Source organism: Triturus cristatus, chromosome 8 (genome assembly GCF_964204655.1).
Source record: "Triturus cristatus chromosome 8, aTriCri1.1, whole genome shotgun sequence".
NCBI lineage: Eukaryota > Metazoa > Chordata > Amphibia > Caudata > Salamandridae > Triturus > Triturus cristatus.
In genome coordinates, this window is record NC_140591.1 from 42683871 (window position 1) to 42697641 (window position 13771).

Below are 13771 nucleotides of genomic sequence, written 5' to 3' on the forward strand. Positions count from 1 at the left end.
GACCCCACCACCATCATCTGGTATACATCGCCGTGCCCAGTTGAAGATGGGAGACAAACACATGAGAACACAGCTAGAAAAAGGCAACATGGGAGAACTGTGTTATCACTCATGCCTACTGTGTCAAAGTGCGGTGTGGTGTAACAATTCTAGCATGCTCATTGGGAGCCCAAATTCATTCTGCATATCTGGCATCAGCAGGTTTACGTCTGTCAGCCCCTTGCAAGTGGAGCCCTGACACTCACAAACCTGCTAGTCACAGGAAAACAACTACCAGAGCCCACGCAGTTGTGGGATAGCAGAGTTTCCTCTGATCCGGCGCTGAAGCTAATGATTCTCTTGAAACTAAACGTAGGTAAACCAGATCAGCACCACTCCAAACTGTCCTACAATCACAAGGGTGTGATGAAGCAAGGAAACACAGAGGTGGGGGTTACAGCCCTCAATGGACAGCCGATTTAAAAAAAACAACAAAAAAAGCACTAATACTCTTCTACTGGACCTGAAAACTGGCTGTCCATAATAGAATAATAGATGAGAAAAATGACTCATTGACTGTGCGCGTAGACCAACTAAAGGAGAGAATAGGCAGAGAGAATTGATATGGTGGAGTGAGGGATAACTGACTGCGAGAACAAAGTTGTGGTACATGACATCCATCTAACCAAATGTAGTAAAGAACTGGCTGAAATCAAAACTAAAAATGAAGATTTGTAAGTCCGCTCAAGAAGAAACAACTTACTGGCACTGGACATCCCCAAAACTATGAACATGAGCAAAATAGAAACTTTTATTGAGATGATACTGGCAGACATATTCATCAAATCATCTTTTTTCAGAGAACTTAATTGTGGAACATGCGCATCAAGGGCTCATGCAGCGCCCCCCTCCAGGCACTCCATCATGTGCCATAATTGTGCACTTCTTAAACTGTAGTGACAAGGTTACTGCACTTCTCTTGGCCCAATAAAGGAAGGATCTCCTATACCAGAACTGCACAGAATTGTTGTTTACTGACCACTCTTTCTGCAACTCCTAATATGTAAGATGGCGACTGCATGCATGATCACATGGCAGAGACAATAGGATAGTTTTGATATAATGTTGAGTTGTAATAATTTGTTAGTTATTTCCTATATACCTAGATAGACACCAGGGCTGCAGCAAAATGGCATAAGGCTGCGGTAACAGGAAGCCCCCAAGACTAAACCCCTTTTTTGTTTTTGTTTGATTGAGATAGTTCGTGGACCAATAGGAGGTTGTGTGGGTGGGGTAGGGTTGATTTTGGCATTTTTGCTAAACTGAACATGTCATATCAGATTGCAAAGTATGCCACACAACCGACATGTGATTACAACACTCGTACATGGTATCCATACTCACGCGTCAGTGCAGTGTACAAAACAGTCCCTTACAACTCGGATAAATCGGGAATCGGGTCCTGTGGGGGTTGCGGGGGTCAGGGGGTCTGGTGCTGGACGCAGATGTGCTTGCCTTTGGCGCGCCAGCAGTGCGCCCGCTGCTCGTGACCGCGCAGCAGTCTGCATTTGGAGGGGAGGTGGGAGGGACGAGCAGCTGGGAGGCGGGAGCGGGGCAAAAGGGGAGGGGAGGGGTCAGAGGTCAGCTGCAGAAAACAAAGGAAAAACGGCTCACCACTAGGCCACCAGGGATGAGGCGCAGGCGGGAGCCTGTGGGTGGAGGAGGGCCTCGAACTCGCAGCAGCAGCGAGATCCAGGTGCAGGGACACGGGCGCAACAGGTGGAGCTGTGCGGCGTAGGGAGCGACCTGCCTGGAACAGGTTCAAGGGTCGCTCTCCTCACCGTGCAGCGCACGCCATGGGAATGGGAGGTGGGAGCAGCTGGGAGGCAGGAGCGATTGGGCGAGCAAGGGGGGCAGGGCCGCAGGGAATGCAGCTGCAGGTGAGGAGAAGGGTGAAAACACTAGGAAGGGCTGAAGGTGAAAAACAGACCGAGAACGAAATACAGGGGCAGTAGAAAACAGACTACAGTGCAATTACAATACAATTACAATTACAAATACAGTACAATTACAGCTAAGAAATAAACAAAGGAAATAAAGAAATACAAACAAAGGGACAGAGCGAGCAGACAGATACTTACGGCTCACCACTGGGCCACCAGGGATGAGGTGCAGACGGGAGCCTGCGGGTGGAGGAGGGCCTCGAACTCGCAGCAGCAGGGAGATCCAGGTGCAGGGACACTGGTGCAGCAGTTGGAGCTGTGCGGCGTGGGGAGCGACCTCCCTGGAACAGGTTCAAGGGTCGCTCTCCTCACCGTGCAGCGCACGCCATGGGAATGGGAGGTGGGAGCAGCTGGGAGGCAAGAGCGATTGGGCGAGCGAGGGGGGCAGGGCCGCAGGGGATGCAGCTGCAGGAGAGGAGAAGGGTGAAAACACTAGGAAGGGCGAAAACACTAGGAAGGGCTGAAGGTGAAAAACAGACCGAGAACGAAATACAGGGGCAGTAGAAAACAGACTACAGTGCAATTACAATACAATTACAAATACAATACAATTACAGCTAAGAAATACAAAAAGGAAATAAAGAAATACAAACAAAGGGACAGAGCGAGCAGACGGATACTTACGGCTCACCACTGGGCCACCAGGGATGAGGTGCAGACGGGAGCCTGCGGGTGGAGGAGGGCCTCGAACTCGCAGCACCAGGGAGATCCAGGTGGAGGGACACTGGTGCAGCAGGTGGAGCTGTGCGGCGTGGGGAGCGACCTCCCTTGAACACGGTCAAGGGTCGCTCTCCTCACCGCGCAGCGGCCACCATAAGAAGGGGAGGTGGGAGGGAGGAGCAGCTTGGAGGTGGGGGCGATAGGGCGAGGGGGGCGGGGCCCCAGGGGACCCAGCGGCGGGAGAGGAGAAGGCTGAAAACCCTAGGAAGGGCTGAAGGGGAAAAACAGACAGAGAACGAAATACAGGGGCAGTAGAAAACAGACTACAGCGCAATTACAATACAATTACAATTACAAATACAGTACAATTACAGCTAAGAAATACAAAAAGGAAATAAAGAAATACAAACAAAGGGACAGAGCGAGCAGACAGATACTTACGGCTCACCACTGGGCCACCAGGGATGAGGTGCAGACGGGAGCCTGTGGGTGGAGGAGGGCCTCGAACTCGCATCAGCAGCGAGATCCAGGTGCAGAGATACGGGTGCAGCAGGTGGAGCTGTGCGGCGTGGATAGCGACCTGGCTGGAACAGGGTCAAGGGTGCGACATGAGAAGAGACCAGGATGCTAAGAAATAATCTTTCCTGTCATAGGTACCCCGGGCATGGGAGTAGAAGATGTAATCAGTGGTGTGGGGTGGAAGTGACGCCACATGTCCACTAACCCTAAGTCGTGCAACCACTGTTGGCTGGTGATGGAAGGAGCCCCTGTCTGTCCCTGCCTCTGAATCGAGTGGTCCAGTTGGCCATCGAACACAATATTCAAGTCAACCCCTATGAGAATTTGCCAGTCAAGCGAAGAAGTTAAGTCCCCTACTGCCTTAAGTAAAAACACCTCTTGGCCCTTGTTGGAGGCATAAATAGTGGCCAATGTTAGTGTGCGCACCCCATAGGTCACGGAAAGTGTCAGGAGACTCCCCTTAATCTCCGAGATCGTTGCCCCCACCCTCCATGAGAAAGTTCGGGCAACAAGGATGGCGACCCCAGCCCTCTTGGTAAGAAGGGAAGAAAAATATTGCTGAGGGAAGGGCTTAGAGCACAATCTATGTGTGTCGCCGGGTAGCAAATGGTCTCCTGCAACAGACAGAAATGGGCTCCAGAGCTTTCCAAATAAGACAGGACAGGTCTACGTTTAATAGGGTTATTGAGTATCTTCACATTCAAAGGCATGATCGTGACATTCATCTACGCAGGTGCTGCGGACAGTTTGCGCTGCGAGTGTGAAAGGGCCACTGCCGCTTGCTACAGCCAGGCCCTACGAGAGCCTGGACAGAGTGACCCAGACAAGCGAGAGTCGCACACACATAGGAAAGACAAATGAGGCACAGTGGGGGGGGGGGAACCCATCTACGAAGACAACAAAACCCCAACAAGGCAATAACATAGGTATAATGCAATAGAACATAGAGTCAATGTCCGGAGCGTACTGCTCCCAGGAAAGAAAGTAAAGGGTACCTGTGGCCCGCGGCTCCCCGCTCCCACCAGGCAAGGCCCATGTAGATATTGATAAAGTTGCCAACGTTGGGCAAGGGTGCTAACTTCAAGCATCCTTTCTCAGTTGAAGCTAGTCCCGCCTCACTCCAGTGGTGCATCTGTAAGGGACGCCAACACTGCTTGCCGCTCCCTGGCCGTAGTGTCCGAGTCAGGATGTGCCGACTGGCTTGGAGGCTTTAAAGGTAGTCCATCCATGGCCGCTCTGGCGAGAACGACTGTCTACTTGAGGCTGGTCCGTGGCGGGTTCTTCAATACCCAGGAGTTTATAAGCCACAGAGAGTGAGCGGAGATGTCTCAGTTCCCCTTTGTAAGGAAAGATCAGTCTGAACAGGTGCCCCCAGGAGTATTTAATGCCATCTCCTTGGAGGTGAAGTGTAATCGGACGGAAGGACTTGCGTTTAAGCAGGGTGGAGGCTGCTAGGTCCAGGTCTACCGTGGGCTTCTTGCCTTGGTAAGTAAAGTCCAAGCGGCGCCGGGACTCGCAGAGGATCCTCTCTTTTAGTTGGTAGTCATGGATACAGGTCAGTATGTCCGCCGGGGGAGCAGGGGTTGCCCTCTGTGGGTCCACCCTATGAGGGCGGTCTAACTTGATCGGGAAGTCCGGTATTCTCTTAGTATGGAGCGGAAGAGGCCTACCACCAGCGCCTTGATGTCACCGTCTCCCTCGCCGTGTGCCATGTCGCGGATGCAGATGTTGTTCCGCCAGGACCTGTTCTCCAGATCCTCCGTGTGAGCCTGTAGGTCCAGAGTCTGTTCTTGTAGCTTGAGGGCTCCCTGCCAGAGATTCTCGATATCTTTGTCACGGCTATCTTCGCGCTCCTCCAAAGTGTTAAGTCGCTCCACCAGGGAATCCACGTCTCGGCGCACTTCCCAAAATTCCGCAGACAGCTCGCGCTTCATTGCGGACAGGTCTTCTCGGAGCGAGGAGAAGAGTGACCCCGGGAAGAATCAGCCGACCGGGGCCTCTGGGCCCTCGCCTCCCTTTGACTCATCCACAGCCTTAGCTCCAGGCTGGCTCTCCGTCTGTTGTGGCGATTAAAGCAGGAGGTCTTTCACTGACCTGTCTTTCCTGCCCTTAGGGGCTGCTATAACTCCTCCGTGAGCAGGGTTCTCGGATGAGACGCAGGCCGGGTGCAAGAGGCTCTACATGAGGGGCAGGACTGTGTGTAAAGGTGGAGCGCTGTCTGGAAGAACGATATTGCAGCTAGTGGGCACCCCCGGAATGCCTTCCCTGCGTAGGCCTACTACTCGTGTCTCAATTCAAGCACTGTATGGTGGGCGAGATAATCACCAGCAGCCCGTCACTTGGGCCCCACCGCTGCAGCGCTGTCTAACCTCAGCCCGCCTCCTCTCTCACCTCTTGGTTAGGGCTACTGACGAAATGCTGTCTGGGCCTAGCCACTCCACAAGTCTTGCCCCCCCAGCAGTTTTCAGCTTTAGGCCCAAGTCACTCAGGGCTGCAGCGATACAGGGGGTCATCGCCACAGAGCCGATGGGTGGGGGAACACAGCCAAAGCCCCCCAGCCAGGAGCTCTTGTGTCCTTGTGTGTTTTGGTGCCCCCACCAGGCCTCCATGCAGTGTGGGTCCTGTAGGCAGCACCGTAGGTCTCGCCTCAGAACCAGCCCCGTAAGCCACTCTGGCGCAGCCCCAGGTCACAGGGGGCCGCCGGGGCCCACGACGACAAGCCCCAGTTCAGGCTCTCTAAATGAGGTGTGCAGCAAGTGATGTGGCAGCACAGAGACGCCGCGTGGTCAAAGGAAGCGGCGGCTCTGCCCTAGCGTGGCCACTAAAGATGAGGCCCACTCGAGCCCATGAAGCCGGGGCCTCGCGTGAAAATCGCCGTCGGAGTCTGCTGCTGCCGCCCTATGACGCGTGGGCCCGCTTCTTGCCTCACCAAAGGGAGCTGCTGTAATCTTGTGCTGCAGCTGTCCCCTATCCCTGTGGGGACCGCCGGGGATCTCTGGCAGTCGTCTTTCTCGCCACTGGGTCTCCGTGGCCGTCCGCAGATGCCCAGCCACGCTCCACAGTGGCACCGGAACTGCTGCCGGGACCCCAACAGCCCCCCAAGAGTGTGGTGCCGTCTCCGGGATGAACCTTGCAAGCTTTGGTGCCCCTCCCGCCGCCGGCGATAACAGGCCCGGCAGGAGCGGAGAGCCAAATCTATCTTTATTTATCTATCATGATAGATTTGAAGTTGGCACCAGACCCTGTGTTGGCGTTTCTCGGATATGTTAAAGCATTACAAAAACCTGTGCATAAGTTCTCAACCACTATTATGAGCCCAAAGACTTGTGGCAGAAAGATTTATTTACTGTAATAAAAATACTGAATTATACAAACAACTACAGCTTCCCATCACTCGCCCTAGAAACCTTTGGTTCCCACTACACCTTTTTATGGCCAATAGGGTATGATCATAGACCATATATGCTGCATGAACTATATGATGTGCCTACCCATGTCCTAAGCTTCACCAGCAGCATAGGTGTTCACTAAATATATCGGTATGTATGCCTGCCCACGATTCACATAGATAGACACAACATAAGGCCATGACTCAATCAATCAATCAATCAATGCATTTGTAGAGCGCACTACTCTCCTGTGAGCTGGGGAGTGGGGGGGCAGCTACTGGTCGAACAGCCCGGTCTTGCCGCGTCTCCTGAAGGTTAGCAGGTCCTGGGTTTGACGCAGGTGGGCGGGGATGGAGTTCCATGTCTTTGCGGTGAGATGGGAGAATGATCTGCCGCAGGTGGTTGTTCGGCGGACGCGTGGGACAGTGGCGAGGGCGAGGTTGGCCGAGCGAAGCTGGCGGTTCGGGTCGTGGAAGGACAGACGTTTGTTGAGGTATGCTGGTCCGGTGTTGTGGAGTGCTTTGTGAGCGTGGGTGAGGAGTTTGAAGGTGATCCTCTTTTTGACCAGGAGCCTGCAGATCTCTTAGGTGGGTGGTGATGTGGCTCTGGCGAGGGAGTCTGAGGATGAGTCGTGCGGAGGTGTTCTGTATGCGTTGGAGTCTCTTCTGGAGTGTCGTCATGGTTCCTGCATAGAGGGTGTTGCCGTAGTATTGTATTGTATTGTATTGTATTAAGGATTTATAACGCGCACAGCTACTCTGAGGAGTGTCCCGGCGCGGTACCAGCAAGAGAAATGAAGAGGGAAAAAGAAAAACTAATAGAATAAGAAAGTTTTGAGTTGTTTCCTGAATAGGATGGGATTTTGAAGGCTGCGGAGTTCCAAAGGAAGGGAGTTCCAAGACTTAGCCGTCAGATAAGATAAGGAGCTACCACCTTTTCTTGTCAAACGGATTTTGGGCACAGACATCAAACACACATTCGAGGATCGAAGGTGTCTGCCCGGAACGTAAAACGAAAAGCGTTTCCTCAGGTACTGAGGGCCGTGTTCGTAGAGTGCTGCATGGGCTGTCACCAAGGCCTTGAAAAGAACTCTAGCTTTTAGTGGCAGCCAATGTAACCTACGAAGATGGTGTCTGACGCTGGTGTGCTTGGGTAAATCCAACAGCAATCGCGCTGCGGCATTCTGCACCACCTGCAATTTATCAATAAGATAACCAGGGAGACCAACATATAAGGCATTGGCGTAGTCAAGGAGGGAGGTGACCAAGGCCCGGATTACCGTTTCTTTAGTGGCAAGGGGCAGCAAGGGCAAACATTTCTTGAGCATCTTTAAAATGCCAAAGCAAGTACCAGTCAGTTTACTGATTTGATTATGAAAACTACGTTTTTCATCAAACCAGATCCCCAGATTCTTCACAGGGAGACCTGATGGAAAAGGAGGTGAAACGTCGACTGGCCAACAGGTATGGAGGAACCCAGGAGAGAAGTCCCCGAAAAACAATATCTCTGTTTTATTTTCATTACATTTCAACTGGGCCGAATTGAACCAGTTGAACACCGCAGACAAACAAGATCTAACGTGGTCAGTACAGGGCTCATGCTTTTTCCAAGTAAACAAAAGCTGGGTGTCATCAGCGTACACTACCACTTTAGCACCAAAGTCCTCTGCAAGCTGAATAAGCGGGGTCATGTAAAGATTAAACAACAGCGGACTTAGTGTGGAACCCTGAGGGAACCCCGTGAGAACATCTTGGATAGTAGAAGTAAAAGGGGGGGATCCACACTTGCTGAGTTCTACCGGTGAGAAAAGACTTAAACCAATTCCATGCGGGTGCCGACGATGCCGAGCTTGTGAAGTCGGGCCAGAAGGAGAGCATGGGGGACGGTATCAAAAGCGGCAGAGAGGTCCAAAAGGACCAACATTGCCCTGCCCCCAAAATCTAATGACTCCCGGATAGCCTCAGAGATACCCGATTGCGATGAGTGTAATAGGCCGTGTTGTCCGATATAGGCCGTGAGTTGTTTGTTCACAAGTTTTTCACAAACTTTGGCAACACCAGGCAATAATGAAATGGGACGGTAGCTAGAAAGGGTATGAGGATCAAGCGTAGGTTTTTTCATAAGAGGGACCAGCATGGCCTGCTTCCATGAAGAAGGAACCGTGGCCGACCCTAAAGAGGTGTTGATCAGCTGGTTCACCAGGGGATTAATGTTATGGGCCGTGCAAGCCAAAGTTTTTGCAGGGCAAGTGTCTAACGGGGAACCAGATTTTAGAGTAGCCAAGGCAGCCAAAGACTCCTCACGAGATATAGCAGAAATGGAGGCGAAAGAAATTTCAGATGAAGAGGGAGAATAGGAGTCAACAGACGGATGCAAGGTCTGAACTGCTGGAGGGTCAAAAATCAGTTGAAGAGATCTAACTTTGGACATAAAAAAATCCGAAAGCTCTTCACACCAACTAGACAAGGGTGTGTGCACGTTAGTCAGAGCTTTAGGGGAGACAAAACTTTTTACAATATTAAACAATGCCTTGGCATTATTGCCAGACAAAGCAATACGGTCCGAATAGTAACGTCTTTTAGCCGCGATAATAGCCGCATAATAAAGTTTTTTAGCTTTTTTTAATTCCATCTTATCCGTGACATGGTGATGTTGTCGCCATCTTCTTTCAAGCCTTTTGCACTGTTGTTTCTGTGATTTAAGCACAGGCGTGAACCAGGGGCTGGACAATGGCATGTTAGGGCGACGAGGTCTGACCATAGGCGAGAGATCACAAACCGCCCTATCAATCCACTCATTAAACTGCCCCAAAGCCTGGTCCAGATTTTCCGAAAGGTGTGGCAAACGGTCGGCTAACGCGGTGCACAGAGATACAGGGTCAATCTTCTGGGGCACCCTGTAGGGAGTCGCACCACGAAGCCTAGACGAAGGAAGACCCTTGGTGATATTCCACGCAAATGGAACCAAATAATGATCAGACCACATAACAGGCAGCGGAGGATTCACTACCACCGGCAAACTAGAGCAGACTACATCAAGCGTATGGCCAGCACTATGGGTGGGAGAGGAAACATATTGGACCAATTTGGCAGAATGCAATAAAGAAAGAAAGTTACGCGTATCGTTCCCCTCAGGGTTATCCATATGGATATTACAATCGCCAAGGAGCAGAAAGTGAGAATAGCGCACAGCTCGAGGTAGAATCCATGTGTCCAGCAGCGTGGGAAAAGAGCCTAAAGGGCCAGGAGGGCGATAGAATACAATCCCACCTAAACAATAATGGGGGGAGACTTTTATGCAGAAATCAAGGGCTTCAATTTCAGGGGAATCAACAAGTTCAGAGAAACGGCACTCCCATTCTTCTCTGACAACAACTGCCACACCTCCTCCTCGCCCCTTTGTCCTGGGGCAGTGGTGAGGCGAAAACACACTTAGTGCATTAATAGGAGCTAGTGAGTGCAGCATCCCACCTTATACCACAGCTACAGGGATCATTGAGTGCCAACAGGTCATTAAAGCTGTAATGAATGTAGTTACCACAGTTAAAAGTAGCATCAGGAACAGGGGGCTGGCGCTGGCCGATGCCGGGACGCTGACGGGTGCAGACGGGCTTGCATTAAGCGCGCCTTCGGCGCACCAGCGGCGCGCTCGCGCTATGCGCATTTGAAGCCTCAGCCCTTTGAGCCACTAGAGCACGCACTAACTAAGATGGCGGCTCGAAGAGGCACCACCAGGAAGTGAGGGCGACCGAGAACGCGAGTAAGAAGCAAGACTACGAGAAATACTCCCCCAAAATAAGTTCCCACACACAGTTCGTTTTTGTTTAAAAAGTTTTAAAACCCAGAACCATACATATTACATCACATTAAAAGCTATTCGGATTTCCTTAAGCAGAAAGCTGCCGTAACGGTGATAAATCAAAAGCTCAAATGCTGGGAGCCGCTGCGTGCTCGCGCTATGCGCATTTGAAGCCTCAGCCCTTTGAGCCACTAGAGCAAGCACTAACTAAGATGGCGGCTCGAAGTGGCACCATCAGAAAGTGAGGGCGACCGAGAACGCGAGTAAGAAGCAAGACTACGAGAAATACTCCCCCCAAATAAGTTCCCACACACAGTTCGTTTTTGTTTAAAAAGTTTTAAAACCCAGAACCATACACATTACATCACATTAAAAGCTATTCGTATTTCCTTAAGCAGAAAGCTGCCGTAACGGTGATAAATCAAAAGCTCAAATGCTGGGAGCCCAGCTGACAAGTGCTTGGGTGACCGTTCTCATGGTTTCGGTGGGGATCCATCTGTAGATCTTGCGGAGCATTCGGAGGGTATTGAAGCAGGAGGAGGAAACAGTGTTGACTTGCTGGGTCATCGAGAGCTTTGAGTCCAGGATGAAACCCAGATTGTGTGCGTGGTTAGTGGGTGTTGGGGCAGCTCCCAGAGAGGCCGGCCACCAGGAGTCGTCCCATGCGGAGGGGGTGGAGCCGAGGATGAGGACCTCCATTTTGTCTGAGTTCAGCTTCAGTCGGCTGGTCTTCATCCAATCTGCGACGGCCTTCATTCCCTCGTGAAGGTAGGATTTGGCGGTGGCCGGGTCTTTGGTGAGGGAGAGGATCCGCTGTGTGTCGTCGGCGTACGAGACGATGTTGAGGTGGTGTGCTTGGACGATGTTGGCAAGCGGTGCCATGTAGATGTTGAATAGGGTCAGGCTGAGGGATGATCCTTGGGGTACGTCGCAGGTGATCGTGGTGGCTTCGGATTGGAATGGGGGAGGTGGACTCTTTGGGTTCTGCCGATGAGGAAGGAGGTGATCCAGTCCAGGGTTTTGCCTCGGATCCCTGCGTCATGGAGGCGTGTATGCAGGGTGTAGTGGCAGACGGTGTCGAAGGCGGCCGAGAGGGCCAGGAGGATGAGGGCCGCAGTTTCACCCTTGTCCAGTATGGTCCTGATGTCAGTGGTGGCGATTCGGGCGGTCTCGGTGCTGTGGTTGCTGCGGAAGCCAGATTGGGACGAGTCCAGGACATTGTTCTCCTCCAGGAAGTGGGTCAGTTGTCTGTTGGCGGTCTTCTCAATGACTTTTGCCGTGAACGGGAGCAGGGAGATTGGTAGGAAGTGCTTGAGGTCCTTTGGGTCCGCCTTGGGTTTCTTGAGGAGGGCTTTGATTTCGGCGTGTTTCCAGCTCTCTGGGAAGGTGGCGGTCTCGAAGGAGCTGTTGATGATCTTTCGGAGTTGGGGTGCGATGATGGAGCTTGCCTTGTTGAAGATGTGGTGGGGGCAGGGTTCGGAAGGTGAGCCGGAGTGGATGGTGTTCAGGATTTTGATGGTGTCTTTGTCATTGACGTTGTTCCAGGAGAGCAGATGGTCGGTGTGTTTGGTGGGTGATGAGTCGGGGGTGTCGGCGTCTGTCGTCGGTGCCTGAGTGTCGAAGCTGTTGTGGATGTCTGCGATCTTGCGGTGGAAGAAGGTAGCCAGGGAGTTGCAGAGTTCTTGTGACGTCGGTACGTCATTGGAGCTGGAGCTGGGGGTGGCGAGTTCTTTCACTATGTTGAATAGCTCTTTCTTGTTGTGTGCGTTGTGGTCGATGTGTTCCTTGAAGGAGGTTCTTTTGGCGGATCGAATGAGTTGGTGGTGCTTGCGTCTGACGCTCACAAGGGCTGCGTGGTTGTCTGGTGTCTGGTCATTGCGCCATTGCTTCTCGAGTCTTCTGCAGGTGTGCTTGGTGTTCTGGAGGTCGGCATTGAACCAGATGGCTCTCGTGTCATTGCGCCTGTTGGAGGGTTTCCTGATCGGGGCTAGAGTGTTGGCGCAGTCGTCGATCCATTGTCTGAAGTTGTGGGCTGCTGCGTCAGCCTCGGAGGCCTCGGGTGGAGGGTCTTGGGCGAGTGTGGTGATGAGCTGGTCTTCGGTGACGTTTTTCCAGTTACGGTGTGGGATACTTTGCGGTTGGTTGTGTGTGGTGTGTTTCTCGAAGGAGAAGTGGATGCAGTGTTGGTCGGTCCAGTGGAGTTCGGTGGTGTGGCTGAAGGGGACCTAGTAGCTTGCAGAGAAGATGGGGTCGAGCGTGTGTCCAGCGGAGTGGGTGGGTGTCGTGACGAGTTGTTTGAGTCCAAGGTTGGTGAGGTTGTCCATCAGTGTTGTGGAGTTGTAGTTGGTGTTCTCAAGGTGGAAATTCAGGTCTCCGAGGAGGATGTAGTCTTTGGAGGCGATGGCGTGCGTGCTGATGAGGTCAGCGATGGATTCGCTGAATTGTGATCGCGGCCCGGGGGTCTGTAGACGAGGGTTCCTCTGAGTGTGGTGTTGTTATTGACGTGGATTTGGAAGTGTGGGTGTTCTGCCATGCTAAGGCCGTCTCCGGTGCTGGTTGAGATGCTGATGGTGTTCCTGTGGATGATGGCGATTCCTCCTTCTGGTTTCTGCGTGTGACCTTGTAGCCGTCCGGGATGGCTATGGCTATGTCCGGTGCCGAGGAGGTGTTTATCCTGGGCTCCGTCAGGAAGGCGACGTCCGGGGCGGAGGAGTCGAGCATGTCCCAAAGTTCTACGGCGTGCTTGTGGACTGAGCGGGTGTTGAGCAGTATGCAGCTGAGATGGTTGTGGCCTGCAGTGTAGGAATGGGCAGGACGTGCTGGTGTGCGCTGGCTGGTGTAGCTGCAACTTCGGCAGGTGAAGGGTCCGTGGGTGAGCTTCGGGGTGGCCTGGAAGCATGTGGAATTTCAGCCAGCGTCAGGTCGTGTGGAGGTTGCAGGGGCCAGGGGGTCTGGCGCTGGGCGCGGACAGGTGCAGATGGGCTTGCCTTAGGCGCGCCCGTTGCGCGCGACCACGCAGCTGTCGGAATTTGAAGGGGAGGGAGGAGTGACGAGCAGCTGAGAGTCGGGAGCGGGCAGAAGGGTAGGGGTCAGAGGTTAGTGGCAGAAAACGAAGGAAAAACGGAGGGAGGCAAAATACACAGCAATGGGGAACAGATGGGAAGGAATACAATTACACAGTAGCAGGCATAAATTAAGTAAAATAGAATAACGGAAATAGTATCAGACAGTTACAGAAGCAATCCCTCAAGAAGAAAAGAAGAGACCAGGGTAGGCTCGAACCCTGCAGCGGCGGCTGGCTGGACACGAGGCGGCGCAGAGTATCGCTGAGCTGAGCTGCCGGAGAGAGTGAGGTCCTGGGACCAAGGTCTGAGGACTCACGACATTTGTTTACTGTGTCCTAAACTGAACCCAAGCTGTGGA